At 42.2% G+C, this 16,221-nt stretch overlaps 37 non-coding genes across 37 annotated transcripts; 13 read left to right on the plus strand and 24 right to left on the minus strand.

The window, feature by feature from the left end:
* The first annotated feature begins 162 nt into the window (after nt 1-162).
* On the plus strand, nt 163-236 carry TRNAN-GUU (transfer RNA asparagine (anticodon GUU)). The gene has a single exon. It is a non-coding gene; the product is annotated as a tRNA-Asn (tRNA).
* Nucleotides 237-463: 227 nt separating this feature from the next.
* TRNAY-GUA (transfer RNA tyrosine (anticodon GUA)) lies at nt 464-549 on the minus strand. The gene is given in 2 exon segments: nt 464-499; nt 513-549. It is a non-coding gene; the product is annotated as a tRNA-Tyr (tRNA).
* Nucleotides 550-658: 109 nt separating this feature from the next.
* TRNAA-AGC (transfer RNA alanine (anticodon AGC)) lies at nt 659-731 on the minus strand. The gene has a single exon. It is a non-coding gene; the product is annotated as a tRNA-Ala (tRNA).
* A 752-nt stretch (nt 732-1,483) lies between these two features.
* TRNAN-GUU (transfer RNA asparagine (anticodon GUU)) lies at nt 1,484-1,557 on the plus strand. Its single transcript has one exon. It is a non-coding gene; the product is annotated as a tRNA-Asn (tRNA).
* Nucleotides 1,558-1,784: 227 nt separating this feature from the next.
* TRNAY-GUA (transfer RNA tyrosine (anticodon GUA)) lies at nt 1,785-1,870 on the minus strand. The gene is given in 2 exon segments: nt 1,785-1,820; nt 1,834-1,870. It is a non-coding gene; the product is annotated as a tRNA-Tyr (tRNA).
* A 109-nt stretch (nt 1,871-1,979) lies between these two features.
* TRNAA-AGC (transfer RNA alanine (anticodon AGC)) lies at nt 1,980-2,052 on the minus strand. The gene has a single exon. It is a non-coding gene; the product is annotated as a tRNA-Ala (tRNA).
* A 752-nt stretch (nt 2,053-2,804) lies between these two features.
* Nucleotides 2,805-2,878, plus strand: TRNAN-GUU (transfer RNA asparagine (anticodon GUU)). The gene has a single exon. It is a non-coding gene; the product is annotated as a tRNA-Asn (tRNA).
* A 227-nt stretch (nt 2,879-3,105) lies between these two features.
* Nucleotides 3,106-3,191, minus strand: TRNAY-GUA (transfer RNA tyrosine (anticodon GUA)). Its single transcript is given in 2 exon segments — nt 3,106-3,141; nt 3,155-3,191. It is a non-coding gene; the product is annotated as a tRNA-Tyr (tRNA).
* A 109-nt stretch (nt 3,192-3,300) lies between these two features.
* Nucleotides 3,301-3,373, minus strand: TRNAA-AGC (transfer RNA alanine (anticodon AGC)). The gene has a single exon. It is a non-coding gene; the product is annotated as a tRNA-Ala (tRNA).
* Nucleotides 3,374-4,126: 753 nt separating this feature from the next.
* Nucleotides 4,127-4,200, plus strand: TRNAN-GUU (transfer RNA asparagine (anticodon GUU)). The gene has a single exon. It is a non-coding gene; the product is annotated as a tRNA-Asn (tRNA).
* Nucleotides 4,201-4,427: 227 nt separating this feature from the next.
* TRNAY-GUA (transfer RNA tyrosine (anticodon GUA)) lies at nt 4,428-4,513 on the minus strand. The gene is given in 2 exon segments: nt 4,428-4,463; nt 4,477-4,513. It is a non-coding gene; the product is annotated as a tRNA-Tyr (tRNA).
* A 109-nt stretch (nt 4,514-4,622) lies between these two features.
* On the minus strand, nt 4,623-4,695 carry TRNAA-AGC (transfer RNA alanine (anticodon AGC)). The gene has a single exon. It is a non-coding gene; the product is annotated as a tRNA-Ala (tRNA).
* A 753-nt stretch (nt 4,696-5,448) lies between these two features.
* On the plus strand, nt 5,449-5,522 carry TRNAN-GUU (transfer RNA asparagine (anticodon GUU)). The gene has a single exon. It is a non-coding gene; the product is annotated as a tRNA-Asn (tRNA).
* A 227-nt stretch (nt 5,523-5,749) lies between these two features.
* TRNAY-GUA (transfer RNA tyrosine (anticodon GUA)) lies at nt 5,750-5,835 on the minus strand. The gene is given in 2 exon segments: nt 5,750-5,785; nt 5,799-5,835. It is a non-coding gene; the product is annotated as a tRNA-Tyr (tRNA).
* Nucleotides 5,836-5,944: 109 nt separating this feature from the next.
* TRNAA-AGC (transfer RNA alanine (anticodon AGC)) lies at nt 5,945-6,017 on the minus strand. Its single transcript has one exon. It is a non-coding gene; the product is annotated as a tRNA-Ala (tRNA).
* Nucleotides 6,018-6,770: 753 nt separating this feature from the next.
* On the plus strand, nt 6,771-6,844 carry TRNAN-GUU (transfer RNA asparagine (anticodon GUU)). Its single transcript has one exon. It is a non-coding gene; the product is annotated as a tRNA-Asn (tRNA).
* Nucleotides 6,845-7,071: 227 nt separating this feature from the next.
* On the minus strand, nt 7,072-7,157 carry TRNAY-GUA (transfer RNA tyrosine (anticodon GUA)). Its single transcript is given in 2 exon segments — nt 7,072-7,107; nt 7,121-7,157. It is a non-coding gene; the product is annotated as a tRNA-Tyr (tRNA).
* A 109-nt stretch (nt 7,158-7,266) lies between these two features.
* Nucleotides 7,267-7,339, minus strand: TRNAA-AGC (transfer RNA alanine (anticodon AGC)). The gene has a single exon. It is a non-coding gene; the product is annotated as a tRNA-Ala (tRNA).
* Nucleotides 7,340-8,091: 752 nt separating this feature from the next.
* On the plus strand, nt 8,092-8,165 carry TRNAN-GUU (transfer RNA asparagine (anticodon GUU)). The gene has a single exon. It is a non-coding gene; the product is annotated as a tRNA-Asn (tRNA).
* A 227-nt stretch (nt 8,166-8,392) lies between these two features.
* TRNAY-GUA (transfer RNA tyrosine (anticodon GUA)) lies at nt 8,393-8,478 on the minus strand. Its single transcript is given in 2 exon segments — nt 8,393-8,428; nt 8,442-8,478. It is a non-coding gene; the product is annotated as a tRNA-Tyr (tRNA).
* A 109-nt stretch (nt 8,479-8,587) lies between these two features.
* On the minus strand, nt 8,588-8,660 carry TRNAA-AGC (transfer RNA alanine (anticodon AGC)). The gene has a single exon. It is a non-coding gene; the product is annotated as a tRNA-Ala (tRNA).
* A 753-nt stretch (nt 8,661-9,413) lies between these two features.
* Nucleotides 9,414-9,487, plus strand: TRNAN-GUU (transfer RNA asparagine (anticodon GUU)). Its single transcript has one exon. It is a non-coding gene; the product is annotated as a tRNA-Asn (tRNA).
* Nucleotides 9,488-9,714: 227 nt separating this feature from the next.
* On the minus strand, nt 9,715-9,800 carry TRNAY-GUA (transfer RNA tyrosine (anticodon GUA)). The gene is given in 2 exon segments: nt 9,715-9,750; nt 9,764-9,800. It is a non-coding gene; the product is annotated as a tRNA-Tyr (tRNA).
* Nucleotides 9,801-9,909: 109 nt separating this feature from the next.
* TRNAA-AGC (transfer RNA alanine (anticodon AGC)) lies at nt 9,910-9,982 on the minus strand. Its single transcript has one exon. It is a non-coding gene; the product is annotated as a tRNA-Ala (tRNA).
* A 752-nt stretch (nt 9,983-10,734) lies between these two features.
* On the plus strand, nt 10,735-10,808 carry TRNAN-GUU (transfer RNA asparagine (anticodon GUU)). Its single transcript has one exon. It is a non-coding gene; the product is annotated as a tRNA-Asn (tRNA).
* A 227-nt stretch (nt 10,809-11,035) lies between these two features.
* Nucleotides 11,036-11,121, minus strand: TRNAY-GUA (transfer RNA tyrosine (anticodon GUA)). Its single transcript is given in 2 exon segments — nt 11,036-11,071; nt 11,085-11,121. It is a non-coding gene; the product is annotated as a tRNA-Tyr (tRNA).
* A 109-nt stretch (nt 11,122-11,230) lies between these two features.
* Nucleotides 11,231-11,303, minus strand: TRNAA-AGC (transfer RNA alanine (anticodon AGC)). Its single transcript has one exon. It is a non-coding gene; the product is annotated as a tRNA-Ala (tRNA).
* Nucleotides 11,304-12,058: 755 nt separating this feature from the next.
* TRNAN-GUU (transfer RNA asparagine (anticodon GUU)) lies at nt 12,059-12,132 on the plus strand. The gene has a single exon. It is a non-coding gene; the product is annotated as a tRNA-Asn (tRNA).
* Nucleotides 12,133-12,359: 227 nt separating this feature from the next.
* Nucleotides 12,360-12,445, minus strand: TRNAY-GUA (transfer RNA tyrosine (anticodon GUA)). The gene is given in 2 exon segments: nt 12,360-12,395; nt 12,409-12,445. It is a non-coding gene; the product is annotated as a tRNA-Tyr (tRNA).
* A 109-nt stretch (nt 12,446-12,554) lies between these two features.
* On the minus strand, nt 12,555-12,627 carry TRNAA-AGC (transfer RNA alanine (anticodon AGC)). Its single transcript has one exon. It is a non-coding gene; the product is annotated as a tRNA-Ala (tRNA).
* A 752-nt stretch (nt 12,628-13,379) lies between these two features.
* On the plus strand, nt 13,380-13,453 carry TRNAN-GUU (transfer RNA asparagine (anticodon GUU)). Its single transcript has one exon. It is a non-coding gene; the product is annotated as a tRNA-Asn (tRNA).
* A 227-nt stretch (nt 13,454-13,680) lies between these two features.
* Nucleotides 13,681-13,766, minus strand: TRNAY-GUA (transfer RNA tyrosine (anticodon GUA)). Its single transcript is given in 2 exon segments — nt 13,681-13,716; nt 13,730-13,766. It is a non-coding gene; the product is annotated as a tRNA-Tyr (tRNA).
* A 109-nt stretch (nt 13,767-13,875) lies between these two features.
* Nucleotides 13,876-13,948, minus strand: TRNAA-AGC (transfer RNA alanine (anticodon AGC)). Its single transcript has one exon. It is a non-coding gene; the product is annotated as a tRNA-Ala (tRNA).
* Nucleotides 13,949-14,701: 753 nt separating this feature from the next.
* TRNAN-GUU (transfer RNA asparagine (anticodon GUU)) lies at nt 14,702-14,775 on the plus strand. Its single transcript has one exon. It is a non-coding gene; the product is annotated as a tRNA-Asn (tRNA).
* A 227-nt stretch (nt 14,776-15,002) lies between these two features.
* TRNAY-GUA (transfer RNA tyrosine (anticodon GUA)) lies at nt 15,003-15,088 on the minus strand. The gene is given in 2 exon segments: nt 15,003-15,038; nt 15,052-15,088. It is a non-coding gene; the product is annotated as a tRNA-Tyr (tRNA).
* Nucleotides 15,089-15,197: 109 nt separating this feature from the next.
* TRNAA-AGC (transfer RNA alanine (anticodon AGC)) lies at nt 15,198-15,270 on the minus strand. Its single transcript has one exon. It is a non-coding gene; the product is annotated as a tRNA-Ala (tRNA).
* Nucleotides 15,271-16,022: 752 nt separating this feature from the next.
* TRNAN-GUU (transfer RNA asparagine (anticodon GUU)) lies at nt 16,023-16,096 on the plus strand. The gene has a single exon. It is a non-coding gene; the product is annotated as a tRNA-Asn (tRNA).
* Nucleotides 16,097-16,221: the final 125 nt, after the last annotated feature.

Below are 16,221 nucleotides of genomic sequence, written 5' to 3' on the forward strand. Positions count from 1 at the left end.
TCATCAGTAAGAGCTTATTTGTGGGCTATTAGAGTATTCCTAGGGTTCTGCAATTGTTTCTTTGTTTCTATAGCTTTCTTTTATCATGTTATTCTTGCAAATCATCTGCGTAAATTGTGTTTGACCTGGCTGAGGCTGTCAGAAAATCAAGTAGAGGCTTGTGTCTCTGTGGCGCAATCGGTTAGCGCGTTCGGCTGTTAACCGAAAGGTTGGTGGTTCAAGCTCACCCAGGGACGTTGGTGTCTTTTGCTTGGGTATCATGCTACGGTTGAAGAACGTTCCTCTTTGGCCCACAGCAGGTCCCGCAAGTAAAGGCTATGTTGCTGCCACCTACGTTTTGAAAACCCAAGGTGCAACGGAGGAAAGTTTCCTGGACTAGATTTTTTTTATAGTCGTACAGAAGGAGCATAGCAGTGGTGTGTTTGCCAGTAGGTACAAAACATAAGATAGGACGAAGAAAATGTCCTTCGAGCCGGAATTGAACCAGCGACCTAAGGATTGCTAATTTACAACTACAGTCCTCCGCTCTACCAGCTGAGCTATCGAAGGCTTGTTTGGCCTATGGAGGAAAGCCTCCTAGGTCTAGCTGTGGGAGCCATGAGCAGTTTGCAAAAGAATCATCGCTCTACCAACTGAAAAAAACAATAAATGATAAATTTGGAGAATGCGGGCATCGATCCCGCTACCTCTCGCATGCTAAGCGAGCGCTCTACCACTTGAGCTAATCCCCCATGCCTGATGACCTTGTTTTTAGTTTCTTGCCACAACACATAACAATTTTCATATGCTGTGACACGTGCCATTGCATCCTCTTTCGTTTTTTTTTTTTTTTTTTTTTTTTTTTTAAGTGCGGATTACTTTTTGCCAAAGTTGAAGACCATAAGTGGAATTCATAAGGTGAATGTTGGCTTACAAATATGGGCAAGCAACTTTCTAGCAAACCTTTTCTACGTATATGGAAAACCAAATTGAAGGGAGTGAAATAAACCTAAATAGTTTGTAGAAGGAAGTTGTAATGTAGCACAATCCCATGCAGAAGCTTTAGACTTTTTTAGTTTGGTTTAATTTTTGAGCTCATTTTTATTTTTTGAGCTCATTTTTATTCTTTTAGCCGAAACGCGCTTGCTTTGACTGAAGCATTTTGGCAAAATGTAAAGGTGAATTCTATAAAAAAAAGCAATAACTTAGCAGAGGATGGTTTCGATCCATCGACCTCTGGGTTATGGGCCCAGCACGCTTCCGCTGCGCCACTCTGCTGCTGGTTACAGGTGATAAGAGGAGAACCTAATTACTGTCTGACTTCAGGTCCATGCGATGGAATTCATCAGTAAGAGCTTATTTGTGGGCTATTAGAGTATTCCTAGGGTTCTGCAATTGTTTCTTTGTTTCTATAGCTTTCTTTTATCATGTTATTCTTGCAAATCATCTGCGTAAATTGTGTTTGACCTGGCTGAGGCTGTCAGAAAATCAAGTAGAGGCTTGTGTCTCTGTGGCGCAATCGGTTAGCGCGTTCGGCTGTTAACCGAAAGGTTGGTGGTTCAAGCTCACCCAGGGACGTTGGTGTCTTTTGCTTGGGTATCATGCTACGGTTGAAGAACGTTCCTCTTTGGCCCACAGCAGGTCCCGCAAGTAAAGGCTATGTTGCTGCCACCTACGTTTTGAAAACCCAAGGTGCAACGGAGGAAAGTTTCCTGGACTAGATTTTTTTTATAGTCGTACAGAAGGAGCATAGCAGTGGTGTGTTTGCCAGTAGGTACAAAACATAAGATAGGACGAAGAAAATGTCCTTCGAGCCGGAATTGAACCAGCGACCTAAGGATTGCTAATTTACAACTACAGTCCTCCGCTCTACCAGCTGAGCTATCGAAGGCTTGTTTGGCCTATGGAGGAAAGCCTCCTAGGTCTAGCTGTGGGAGCCATGAGCAGTTTGCAAAAGAATCATCGCTCTACCAACTGAAAAAAACAATAAATGATAAATTTGGAGAATGCGGGCATCGATCCCGCTACCTCTCGCATGCTAAGCGAGCGCTCTACCACTTGAGCTAATCCCCCATGCCTGATGACCTTGTTTTTAGTTTCTTGCCACAACACATAACAATTTTCATATGCTGTGACACGTGCCATTGCATCCTCTTTCGTTTTTTTTTTTTTTTTTTTTTTTTTTTTAAGTGCGGATTACTTTTTGCCAAAGTTGAAGACCATAAGTGGAATTCATAAGGTGAATGTTGGCTTACAAATATGGGCAAGCAACTTTCTAGCAAACCTTTTCTACGTATATGGAAAACCAAATTGAAGGGAGTGAAATAAACCTAAATAGTTTGTAGAAGGAAGTTGTAATGTAGCACAATCCCATGCAGAAGCTTTAGACTTTTTTAGTTTGGTTTAATTTTTGAGCTCATTTTTATTTTTTGAGCTCATTTTTATTCTTTTAGCCGAAACGCGCTTGCTTTGACTGAAGCATTTTGGCAAAATGTAAAGGTGAATTCTATAAAAAAAAGCAATAACTTAGCAGAGGATGGTTTCGATCCATCGACCTCTGGGTTATGGGCCCAGCACGCTTCCGCTGCGCCACTCTGCTGCTGGTTACAGGTGATAAGAGGAGAACCTAATTACTGTCTGACTTCAGGTCCATGCGATGGAATTCATCAGTAAGAGCTTATTTGTGGGCTATTAGAGTATTCCTAGGGTTCTGCAATTGTTTCTTTGTTTCTATAGCTTTCTTTTATCATGTTATTCTTGCAAATCATCTGCGTAAATTGTGTTTGACCTGGCTGAGGCTGTCAGAAAATCAAGTAGAGGCTTGTGTCTCTGTGGCGCAATCGGTTAGCGCGTTCGGCTGTTAACCGAAAGGTTGGTGGTTCAAGCCCACCCAGGGACGTTGGTGTCTTTTGCTTGGGTATCATGCTACGGTTGAAGAACGTTCCTCTTTGGCCCACAGCAGGTCCCGCAAGTAAAGGCTATGTTGCTGCCACCTACGTTTTGAAAACCCAAGGTGCAACGGAGGAAAGTTTCCTGGACTAGATTTTTTTTATAGTCGTACAGAAGGAGCATAGCAGTGGTGTGTTTGCCAGTAGGTACAAAACATAAGATAGGACGAAGAAAATGTCCTTCGAGCCGGAATTGAACCAGCGACCTAAGGATTGCTAATTTACAACTACAGTCCTCCGCTCTACCAGCTGAGCTATCGAAGGCTTGTTTGGCCTATGGAGGAAAGCCTCCTAGGTCTAGCTGTGGGAGCCATGAGCAGTTTGCAAAAGAATCATCGCTCTACCAACTGAAAAAAACAATAAATGATAAATTTGGAGAATGCGGGCATCGATCCCGCTACCTCTCGCATGCTAAGCGAGCGCTCTACCACTTGAGCTAATCCCCCATGCCTGATGACCTTGTTTTTAGTTTCTTGCCACAACACATAACAATTTTCATATGCTGTGACACGTGCCATTGCATCCTCTTTCGTTTTTTTTTTTTTTTTTTTTTTTTTTTTTAAGTGCGGATTACTTTTTGCCAAAGTTGAAGACCATAAGTGGAATTCATAAGGTGAATGTTGGCTTACAAATATGGGCAAGCAACTTTCTAGCAAACCTTTTCTACGTATATGGAAAACCAAATTGAAGGGAGTGAAATAAACCTAAATAGTTTGTAGAAGGAAGTTGTAATGTAGCACAATCCCATGCAGAAGCTTTAGACTTTTTTAGTTTGGTTTAATTTTTGAGCTCATTTTTATTTTTTGAGCTCATTTTTATTCTTTTAGCCGAAACGCGCTTGCTTTGACTGAAGCATTTTGGCAAAATGTAAAGGTGAATTCTATAAAAAAAAGCAATAACTTAGCAGAGGATGGTTTCGATCCATCGACCTCTGGGTTATGGGCCCAGCACGCTTCCGCTGCGCCACTCTGCTGCTGGTTACAGGTGATAAGAGGAGAACCTAATTACTGTCTGACTTCAGGTCCATGCGATGGAATTCATCAGTAAGAGCTTATTTGTGGGCTATTAGAGTATTCCTAGGGTTCTGCAATTGTTTCTTTGTTTCTATAGCTTTCTTTTATCATGTTATTCTTGCAAATCATCTGCGTAAATTGTGTTTGACCTGGCTGAGGCTGTCAGAAAATCAAGTAGAGGCTTGTGTCTCTGTGGCGCAATCGGTTAGCGCGTTCGGCTGTTAACCGAAAGGTTGGTGGTTCAAGCTCACCCAGGGACGTTGGTGTCTTTTGCTTGGGTATCATGCTACGGTTGAAGAACGTTCCTCTTTGGCCCACAGCAGGTCCCGCAAGTAAAGGCTATGTTGCTGCCACCTACGTTTTGAAAACCCAAGGTGCAACGGAGGAAAGTTTCCTGGACTAGATTTTTTTTATAGTCGTACAGAAGGAGCATAGCAGTGGTGTGTTTGCCAGTAGGTACAAAACATAAGATAGGACGAAGAAAATGTCCTTCGAGCCGGAATTGAACCAGCGACCTAAGGATTGCTAATTTACAACTACAGTCCTCCGCTCTACCAGCTGAGCTATCGAAGGCTTGTTTGGCCTATGGAGGAAAGCCTCCTAGGTCTAGCTGTGGGAGCCATGAGCAGTTTGCAAAAGAATCATCGCTCTACCAACTGAAAAAAACAATAAATGATAAATTTGGAGAATGCGGGCATCGATCCCGCTACCTCTCGCATGCTAAGCGAGCGCTCTACCACTTGAGCTAATCCCCCATGCCTGATGACCTTGTTTTTAGTTTCTTGCCACAACACATAACAATTTTCATATGCTGTGACACGTGCCATTGCATCCTCTTTCGTTTTTTTTTTTTTTTTTTTTTTTTTTTTTAAGTGCGGATTACTTTTTGCCAAAGTTGAAGACCATAAGTGGAATTCATAAGGTGAATGTTGGCTTACAAATATGGGCAAGCAACTTTCTAGCAAACCTTTTCTACGTATATGGAAAACCAAATTGAAGGGAGTGAAATAAACCTAAATAGTTTGTAGAAGGAAGTTGTAATGTAGCACAATCCCATGCAGAAGCTTTAGACTTTTTTAGTTTGGTTTAATTTTTGAGCTCATTTTTATTTTTTGAGCTCATTTTTATTCTTTTAGCCGAAACGCGCTTGCTTTGACTGAAGCATTTTGGCAAAATGTAAAGGTGAATTCTATAAAAAAAAGCAATAACTTAGCAGAGGATGGTTTCGATCCATCGACCTCTGGGTTATGGGCCCAGCACGCTTCCGCTGCGCCACTCTGCTGCTGGTTACAGGTGATAAGAGGAGAACCTAATTACTGTCTGACTTCAGGTCCATGCGATGGAATTCATCAGTAAGAGCTTATTTGTGGGCTATTAGAGTATTCCTAGGGTTCTGCAATTGTTTCTTTGTTTCTATAGCTTTCTTTTATCATGTTATTCTTGCAAATCATCTGCGTAAATTGTGTTTGACCTGGCTGAGGCTGTCAGAAAATCAAGTAGAGGCTTGTGTCTCTGTGGCGCAATCGGTTAGCGCGTTCGGCTGTTAACCGAAAGGTTGGTGGTTCAAGCTCACCCAGGGACGTTGGTGTCTTTTGCTTGGGTATCATGCTACGGTTGAAGAACGTTCCTCTTTGGCCCACAGCAGGTCCCGCAAGTAAAGGCTATGTTGCTGCCACCTACGTTTTGAAAACCCAAGGTGCAACGGAGGAAAGTTTCCTGGACTAGATTTTTTTTATAGTCGTACAGAAGGAGCATAGCAGTGGTGTGTTTGCCAGTAGGTACAAAACATAAGATAGGACGAAGAAAATGTCCTTCGAGCCGGAATTGAACCAGCGACCTAAGGATTGCTAATTTACAACTACAGTCCTCCGCTCTACCAGCTGAGCTATCGAAGGCTTGTTTGGCCTATGGAGGAAAGCCTCCTAGGTCTAGCTGTGGGAGCCATGAGCAGTTTGCAAAAGAATCATCGCTCTACCAACTGAAAAAAACAATAAATGATAAATTTGGAGAATGCGGGCATCGATCCCGCTACCTCTCGCATGCTAAGCGAGCGCTCTACCACTTGAGCTAATCCCCCATGCCTGATGACCTTGTTTTTAGTTTCTTGCCACAACACATAACAATTTTCATATGCTGTGACACGTGCCATTGCATCCTCTTTCGTTTTTTTTTTTTTTTTTTTTTTTTTTTTTAAGTGCGGATTACTTTTTGCCAAAGTTGAAGACCATAAGTGGAATTCATAAGGTGAATGTTGGCTTACAAATATGGGCAAGCAACTTTCTAGCAAACCTTTTCTACGTATATGGAAAACCAAATTGAAGGGAGTGAAATAAACCTAAATAGTTTGTAGAAGGAAGTTGTAATGTAGCACAATCCCATGCAGAAGCTTTAGACTTTTTTAGTTTGGTTTAATTTTTGAGCTCATTTTTATTTTTTGAGCTCATTTTTATTCTTTTAGCCGAAACGCGCTTGCTTTGACTGAAGCATTTTGGCAAAATGTAAAGGTGAATTCTATAAAAAAAAGCAATAACTTAGCAGAGGATGGTTTCGATCCATCGACCTCTGGGTTATGGGCCCAGCACGCTTCCGCTGCGCCACTCTGCTGCTGGTTACAGGTGATAAGAGGAGAACCTAATTACTGTCTGACTTCAGGTCCATGCGATGGAATTCATCAGTAAGAGCTTATTTGTGGGCTATTAGAGTATTCCTAGGGTTCTGCAATTGTTTCTTTGTTTCTATAGCTTTCTTTTATCATGTTATTCTTGCAAATCATCTGCGTAAATTGTGTTTGACCTGGCTGAGGCTGTCAGAAAATCAAGTAGAGGCTTGTGTCTCTGTGGCGCAATCGGTTAGCGCGTTCGGCTGTTAACCGAAAGGTTGGTGGTTCAAGCCCACCCAGGGACGTTGGTGTCTTTTGCTTGGGTATCATGCTACGGTTGAAGAACGTTCCTCTTTGGCCCACAGCAGGTCCCGCAAGTAAAGGCTATGTTGCTGCCACCTACGTTTTGAAAACCCAAGGTGCAACGGAGGAAAGTTTCCTGGACTAGATTTTTTTTATAGTCGTACAGAAGGAGCATAGCAGTGGTGTGTTTGCCAGTAGGTACAAAACATAAGATAGGACGAAGAAAATGTCCTTCGAGCCAGAATTGAACCAGCGACCTAAGGATTGCTAATTTACAACTACAGTCCTCCGCTCTACCAGCTGAGCTATCGAAGGCTTGTTTGGCCTATGGAGGAAAGCCTCCTAGGTCTAGCTGTGGGAGCCATGAGCAGTTTGCAAAAGAATCATCGCTCTACCAACTGAAAAAAACAATAAATGATAAATTTGGAGAATGCGGGCATCGATCCCGCTACCTCTCGCATGCTAAGCGAGCGCTCTACCACTTGAGCTAATCCCCCATGCCTGATGACCTTGTTTTTAGTTTCTTGCCACAACACATAACAATTTTCATATGCTGTGACACGTGCCATTGCATCCTCTTTCGTTTTTTTTTTTTTTTTTTTTTTTTTTTTAAGTGCGGATTACTTTTTGCCAAAGTTGAAGACCATAAGTGGAATTCATAAGGTGAATGTTGGCTTACAAATATGGGCAAGCAACTTTCTAGCAAACCTTTTCTACGTATATGGAAAACCAAATTGAAGGGAGTGAAATAAACCTAAATAGTTTGTAGAAGGAAGTTGTAATGTAGCACAATCCCATGCAGAAGCTTTAGACTTTTTTAGTTTGGTTTAATTTTTGAGCTCATTTTTATTTTTTGAGCTCATTTTTATTCTTTTAGCCGAAACGCGCTTGCTTTGACTGAAGCATTTTGGCAAAATGTAAAGGTGAATTCTATAAAAAAAAGCAATAACTTAGCAGAGGATGGTTTCGATCCATCGACCTCTGGGTTATGGGCCCAGCACGCTTCCGCTGCGCCACTCTGCTGCTGGTTACAGGTGATAAGAGGAGAACCTAATTACTGTCTGACTTCAGGTCCATGCGATGGAATTCATCAGTAAGAGCTTATTTGTGGGCTATTAGAGTATTCCTAGGGTTCTGCAATTGTTTCTTTGTTTCTATAGCTTTCTTTTATCATGTTATTCTTGCAAATCATCTGCGTAAATTGTGTTTGACCTGGCTGAGGCTGTCAGAAAATCAAGTAGAGGCTTGTGTCTCTGTGGCGCAATCGGTTAGCGCGTTCGGCTGTTAACCGAAAGGTTGGTGGTTCAAGCCCACCCAGGGACGTTGGTGTCTTTTGCTTGGGTATCATGCTACGGTTGAAGAACGTTCCTCTTTGGCCCACAGCAGGTCCCGCAAGTAAAGGCTATGTTGCTGCCACCTACGTTTTGAAAACCCAAGGTGCAACGGAGGAAAGTTTCCTGGACTAGATTTTTTTTATAGTCGTACAGAAGGAGCATAGCAGTGGTGTGTTTGCCAGTAGGTACAAAACATAAGATAGGACGAAGAAAATGTCCTTCGAGCCGGAATTGAACCAGCGACCTAAGGATTGCTAATTTACAACTACAGTCCTCCGCTCTACCAGCTGAGCTATCGAAGGCTTGTTTGGCCTATGGAGGAAAGCCTCCTAGGTCTAGCTGTGGGAGCCATGAGCAGTTTGCAAAAGAATCATCGCTCTACCAACTGAAAAAAACAATAAATGATAAATTTGGAGAATGCGGGCATCGATCCCGCTACCTCTCGCATGCTAAGCGAGCGCTCTACCACTTGAGCTAATCCCCCATGCCTGATGACCTTGTTTTTAGTTTCTTGCCACAACACATAACAATTTTCATATGCTGTGACACGTGCCATTGCATCCTCTTTCGTTTTTTTTTTTTTTTTTTTTTTTTTTTTTAAGTGCGGATTACTTTTTGCCAAAGTTGAAGACCATAAGTGGAATTCATAAGGTGAATGTTGGCTTACAAATATGGGCAAGCAACTTTCTAGCAAACCTTTTCTACGTATATGGAAAACCAAATTGAAGGGAGTGAAATAAACCTAAATAGTTTGTAGAAGGAAGTTGTAATGTAGCACAATCCCATGCAGAAGCTTTAGACTTTTTTAGTTTGGTTTAATTTTTGAGCTCATTTTTATTTTTTGAGCTCATTTTTATTCTTTTAGCCGAAACGCGCTTGCTTTGACTGAAGCATTTTGGCAAAATGTAAAGGTGAATTCTATAAAAAAAAGCAATAACTTAGCAGAGGATGGTTTCGATCCATCGACCTCTGGGTTATGGGCCCAGCACGCTTCCGCTGCGCCACTCTGCTGCTGGTTACAGGTGATAAGAGGAGAACCTAATTACTGTCTGACTTCAGGTCCATGCGATGGAATTCATCAGTAAGAGCTTATTTGTGGGCTATTAGAGTATTCCTAGGGTTCTGCAATTGTTTCTTTGTTTCTATAGCTTTCTTTTATCATGTTATTCTTGCAAATCATCTGCGTAAATTGTGTTTGACCTGGCTGAGGCTGTCAGAAAATCAAGTAGAGGCTTGTGTCTCTGTGGCGCAATCGGTTAGCGCGTTCGGCTGTTAACCGAAAGGTTGGTGGTTCAAGCCCACCCAGGGACGTTGGTGTCTTTTGCTTGGGTATCATGCTACGGTTGAAGAACGTTCCTCTTTGGCCCACAGCAGGTCCCGCAAGTAAAGGCTATGTTGCTGCCACCTACGTTTTGAAAACCCAAGGTGCAACGGAGGAAAGTTTCCTGGACTAGATTTTTTTTATAGTCGTACAGAAGGAGCATAGCAGTGGTGTGTTTGCCAGTAGGTACAAAACATAAGATAGGACGAAGAAAATGTCCTTCGAGCCAGAATTGAACCAGCGACCTAAGGATTGCTAATTTACAACTACAGTCCTCCGCTCTACCAGCTGAGCTATCGAAGGCTTGTTTGGCCTATGGAGGAAAGCCTCCTAGGTCTAGCTGTGGGAGCCATGAGCAGTTTGCAAAAGAATCATCGCTCTACCAACTGAAAAAAACAATAAATGATAAATTTGGAGAATGCGGGCATCGATCCCGCTACCTCTCGCATGCTAAGCGAGCGCTCTACCACTTGAGCTAATCCCCCATGCCTGATGACCTTGTTTTTAGTTTCTTGCCACAACACATAACAATTTTCATATGCTGTGACACGTGCCATTGCATCCTCTTTCGTTTTTTTTTTTTTTTTTTTTTTTTTTTTAAGTGCGGATTACTTTTTGCCAAAGTTGAAGACCATAAGTGGAATTCATAAGGTGAATGTTGGCTTACAAATATGGGCAAGCAACTTTCTAGCAAACCTTTTCTACGTATATGGAAAACCAAATTGAAGGGAGTGAAATAAACCTAAATAGTTTGTAGAAGGAAGTTGTAATGTAGCACAATCCCATGCAGAAGCTTTAGACTTTTTTAGTTTGGTTTAATTTTTGAGCTCATTTTTATTTTTTGAGCTCATTTTTATTCTTTTAGCCGAAACGCGCTTGCTTTGACTGAAGCATTTTGGCAAAATGTAAAGGTGAATTCTATAAAAAAAAGCAATAACTTAGCAGAGGATGGTTTCGATCCATCGACCTCTGGGTTATGGGCCCAGCACGCTTCCGCTGCGCCACTCTGCTGCTGGTTACAGGTGATAAGAGGAGAACCTAATTACTGTCTGACTTCAGGTCCATGCGATGGAATTCATCAGTAAGAGCTTATTTGTGGGCTATTAGAGTATTCCTAGGGTTCTGCAATTGTTTCTTTGTTTCTATAGCTTTCTTTTATCATGTTATTCTTGCAAATCATCTGCGTAAATTGTGTTTGACCTGGCTGAGGCTGTCAGAAAATCAAGTAGAGGCTTGTGTCTCTGTGGCGCAATCGGTTAGCGCGTTCGGCTGTTAACCGAAAGGTTGGTGGTTCAAGCCCACCCAGGGACGTTGGTGTCTTTTGCTTGGGTATCATGCTACGGTTGAAGAACGTTCCTCTTTGGCCCACAGCAGGTCCCGCAAGTAAAGGCTATGTTGCTGCCACCTACGTTTTGAAAACCCAAGGTGCAACGGAGGAAAGTTTCCTGGACTAGATTTTTTTTATAGTCGTACAGAAGGAGCATAGCAGTGGTGTGTTTGCCAGTAGGTACAAAACATAAGATAGGACGAAGAAAATGTCCTTCGAGCCGGAATTGAACCAGCGACCTAAGGATTGCTAATTTACAACTACAGTCCTCCGCTCTACCAGCTGAGCTATCGAAGGCTTGTTTGGCCTATGGAGGAAAGCCTCCTAGGTCTAGCTGTGGGAGCCATGAGCAGTTTGCAAAAGAATCATCGCTCTACCAACTGAAAAAAACAATAAATGATAAATTTGGAGAATGCGGGCATCGATCCCGCTACCTCTCGCATGCTAAGCGAGCGCTCTACCACTTGAGCTAATCCCCCATGCCTGATGACCTTGTTTTTAGTTTCTTGCCACAACACATAACAATTTTCATATGCTGTGACACGTGCCATTGCATCCTCTTTCGTTTTTTTTTTTTTTTTTTTTTTTTTTTTTTAAAGTGCGGATTACTTTTTGCCAAAGTTGAAGACCATAAGTGGAATTCATAAGGTGAATGTTGGCTTACAAATATGGGCAAGCAACTTTCTAGCAAACCTTTTCTACGTATATGGAAAACCAAATTGAAGGGAGTGAAATAAACCTAAATAGTTTGTAGAAGGAAGTTGTAATGTAGCACAATCCCATGCAGAAGCTTTAGACTTTTTTAGTTTGGTTTAATTTTTGAGCTCATTTTTATTTTTTGAGCTCATTTTTATTCTTTTAGCCGAAACGCGCTTGCTTTGACTGAAGCATTTTGGCAAAATGTAAAGGTGAATTCTATAAAAAAAAGCAATAACTTAGCAGAGGATGGTTTCGATCCATCGACCTCTGGGTTATGGGCCCAGCACGCTTCCGCTGCGCCACTCTGCTGCTGGTTACAGGTGATAAGAGGAGAACCTAATTACTGTCTGACTTCAGGTCCATGCGATGGAATTCATCAGTAAGAGCTTATTTGTGGGCTATTAGAGTATTCCTAGGGTTCTGCAATTGTTTCTTTGTTTCTATAGCTTTCTTTTATCATGTTATTCTTGCAAATCATCTGCGTAAATTGTGTTTGACCTGGCTGAGGCTGTCAGAAAATCAAGTAGAGGCTTGTGTCTCTGTGGCGCAATCGGTTAGCGCGTTCGGCTGTTAACCGAAAGGTTGGTGGTTCAAGCTCACCCAGGGACGTTGGTGTCTTTTGCTTGGGTATCATGCTACGGTTGAAGAACGTTCCTCTTTGGCCCACAGCAGGTCCCGCAAGTAAAGGCTATGTTGCTGCCACCTACGTTTTGAAAACCCAAGGTGCAACGGAGGAAAGTTTCCTGGACTAGATTTTTTTTATAGTCGTACAGAAGGAGCATAGCAGTGGTGTGTTTGCCAGTAGGTACAAAACATAAGATAGGACGAAGAAAATGTCCTTCGAGCCGGAATTGAACCAGCGACCTAAGGATTGCTAATTTACAACTACAGTCCTCCGCTCTACCAGCTGAGCTATCGAAGGCTTGTTTGGCCTATGGAGGAAAGCCTCCTAGGTCTAGCTGTGGGAGCCATGAGCAGTTTGCAAAAGAATCATCGCTCTACCAACTGAAAAAAACAATAAATGATAAATTTGGAGAATGCGGGCATCGATCCCGCTACCTCTCGCATGCTAAGCGAGCGCTCTACCACTTGAGCTAATCCCCCATGCCTGATGACCTTGTTTTTAGTTTCTTGCCACAACACATAACAATTTTCATATGCTGTGACACGTGCCATTGCATCCTCTTTCGTTTTTTTTTTTTTTTTTTTTTTTTTTTTAAGTGCGGATTACTTTTTGCCAAAGTTGAAGACCATAAGTGGAATTCATAAGGTGAATGTTGGCTTACAAATATGGGCAAGCAACTTTCTAGCAAACCTTTTCTACGTATATGGAAAACCAAATTGAAGGGAGTGAAATAAACCTAAATAGTTTGTAGAAGGAAGTTGTAATGTAGCACAATCCCATGCAGAAGCTTTAGACTTTTTTAGTTTGGTTTAATTTTTGAGCTCATTTTTATTTTTTGAGCTCATTTTTATTCTTTTAGCCGAAACGCGCTTGCTTTGACTGAAGCATTTTGGCAAAATGTAAAGGTGAATTCTATAAAAAAAAGCAATAACTTAGCAGAGGATGGTTTCGATCCATCGACCTCTGGGTTATGGGCCCAGCACGCTTCCGCTGCGCCACTCTGCTGCTGGTTACAGGTGATAAGAGGAGAACCTAATTACTGTCTGACTTCAGGTCCATGCGATGGAATTCATCAGTAAGAGCTTATTTGTGGGCTATTAGAGTATTCCTAGGGTTCTGCAATTGTTTCTTTGTTTCTATAGCTTTCTTTTATCATGTTATTCTTGCAAATCATCTGCGTAAATTGTGTTTGACCTGGCTGAGGCTGTCAGAAAATCAAGTAGAGGCTTGTGTCTCTGTGGCGCAATCGGTTAGCGCGTTCGGCTGTTAACCGAAAGGTTGGTGGTTCAAGCTCACCCAGGGACGTTGGTGTCTTTTGCTTGGGTATCATGCTACGGTTGAAGAACGTTCCTCTTTGGCCCACAGCAGGTCCCGCAAGTAAAGGCTATGTTGCTGCCACCTACGTTTTGAAAACCCAAGGTGCAACGGAGGAAAGTTTCCTGGACTAGATTTTTTTTATAGTCGTACAGAAGGAGCATAGCAGTGGTGTGTTTGCCAGTAGGTACAAAACATAAGATAGGACGAAGAAAATGTCCTTCGAGCCGGAATTGAACCAGCGACCTAAGGATTGCTAATTTACAACTACAGTCCTCCGCTCTACCAGCTGAGCTATCGAAGGCTTGTTTGGCCTATGGAGGAAAGCCTCCTAGGTCTAGCTGTGGGAGCCATGAGCAGTTTGCAAAAGAATCATCGCTCTACCAACTGAAAAAAACAATAAATGATAAATTTGGAGAATGCGGGCATCGATCCCGCTACCTCTCGCATGCTAAGCGAGCGCTCTACCACTTGAGCTAATCCCCCATGCCTGATGACCTTGTTTTTAGTTTCTTGCCACAACACATAACAATTTTCATATGCTGTGACACGTGCCATTGCATCCTCTTTCGTTTTTTTTTTTTTTTTTTTTTTTTTTTTTAAGTGCGGATTACTTTTTGCCAAAGTTGAAGACCATAAGTGGAATTCATAAGGTGAATGTTGGCTTACAAATATGGGCAAGCAACTTTCTAGCAAACCTTTTCTACGTATATGGAAAACCAAATTGAAGGGAGTGAAATAAACCTAAATAGTTTGTAGAAGGAAGTTGTAATGTAGCACAATCCCATGCAGAAGCTTTAGACTTTTTTAGTTTGGTTTAATTTTTGAGCTCATTTTTATTTTTTGAGCTCATTTTTATTCTTTTAGCCGAAACGCGCTTGCTTTGACTGAAGCATTTTGGCAAAATGTAAAGGTGAATTCTATAAAAAAAAGCAATAACTTAGCAGAGGATGGTTTCGATCCATCGACCTCTGGGTTATGGGCCCAGCACGCTTCCGCTGCGCCACTCTGCTGCTGGTTACAGGTGATAAGAGGAGAACCTAATTACTGTCTGACTTCAGGTCCATGCGATGGAATTCATCAGTAAGAGCTTATTTGTGGGCTATTAGAGTATTCCTAGGGTTCTGCAATTGTTTCTTTGTTTCTATAGCTTTCTTTTATCATGTTATTCTTGCAAATCATCTGCGTAAATTGTGTTTGACCTGGCTGAGGCTGTCAGAAAATCAAGTAGAGGCTTGTGTCTCTGTGGCGCAATCGGTTAGCGCGTTCGGCTGTTAACCGAAAGGTTGGTGGTTCAAGCTCACCCAGGGACGTTGGTGTCTTTTGCTTGGGTATCATGCTACGGTTGAAGAACGTTCCTCTTTGGCCCACAGCAGGTCCCGCAAGTAAAGGCTATGTTGCTGCCACCTACGTTTTGAAAACCCAAGGTGCAACGGAGGAAAGTTTCCTGGACTAGATTTTTTTTATAGTCGTACAGAAGGAGCATAGCAGTGGTGTGTTTGCCAGTAGGTACAAAACATAAGATAGGACGAAGAAAATGTCCTTCGAGCCGGAATTGAACCAGCGACCTAAGGATTGCTAATTTACAACTACAGTCCTCCGCTCTACCAGCTGAGCTATCGAAGGCTTGTTTGGCCTATGGAGGAAAGCCTCCTAGGTCTAGCTGTGGGAGCCATGAGCAGTTTGCAAAAGAATCATCGCTCTACCAACTGAAAAAAACAATAAATGATAAATTTGGAGAATGCGGGCATCGATCCCGCTACCTCTCGCATGCTAAGCGAGCGCTCTACCACTTGAGCTAATCCCCCATGCCTGATGACCTTGTTTTTAGTTTCTTGCCACAACACATAACAATTTTCATATGCTGTGACACGTGCCATTGCATCCTCTTTCGTTTTTTTTTTTTTTTTTTTTTTTTTTTTAAGTGCGGATTACTTTTTGCCAAAGTTGAAGACCATAAGTGGAATTCATAAGGTGAATGTTGGCTTACAAATATGGGCAAGCAACTTTCTAGCAAACCTTTTCTACGTATATGGAAAACCAAATTGAAGGGAGTGAAATAAACCTAAATAGTTTGTAGAAGGAAGTTGTAATGTAGCACAATCCCATGCAGAAGCTTTAGACTTTTTTAGTTTGGTTTAATTTTTGAGCTCATTTTTATTTTTTGAGCTCATTTTTATTCTTTTAGCCGAAACGCGCTTGCTTTGACTGAAGCATTTTGGCAAAATGTAAAGGTGAATTCTATAAAAAAAAGCAATAACTTAGCAGAGGATGGTTTCGATCCATCGACCTCTGGGTTATGGGCCCAGCACGCTTCCGCTGCGCCACTCTGCTGCTGGTTACAGGTGATAAGAGGAGAACCTAATTACTGTCTGACTTCAGGTCCATGCGATGGAATTCATCAGTAAGAGCTTATTTGTGGGCTATTAGAGTATTCCTAGGGTTCTGCAATTGTTTCTTTGTTTCTATAGCTTTCTTTTATCATGTTATTCTTGCAAATCATCTGCGTAAATTGTGTTTGACCTGGCTGAGGCTGTCAGAAAATCAAGTAGAGGCTTGTGTCTCTGTGGCGCAATCGGTTAGCGCGTTCGGCTGTTAACCGAAAGGTTGGTGGTTCAAGCTCACCCAGGGACGTTGGTGTCTTTTGCTTGGGTATCATGCTACGGTTGAAGAACGTTCCTCTTTGGCCCACAGCAGGTCCCGCAAGTAAAGGCTATGTTGCTGCCACCTACGTTTTGAAAACCCAAGGTGCAACGGAG

The sequence above is a fragment of the Phyllobates terribilis genome, unplaced genomic scaffold, assembly GCF_046119375.1.
Source record: "Phyllobates terribilis strain yellow unplaced genomic scaffold, ASM4611937v1 Scaffold_3__8_contigs__length_932513732, whole genome shotgun sequence".
In the NCBI taxonomy this organism is placed as follows: Eukaryota; Metazoa; Chordata; class Amphibia; order Anura; family Dendrobatidae; genus Phyllobates; species Phyllobates terribilis.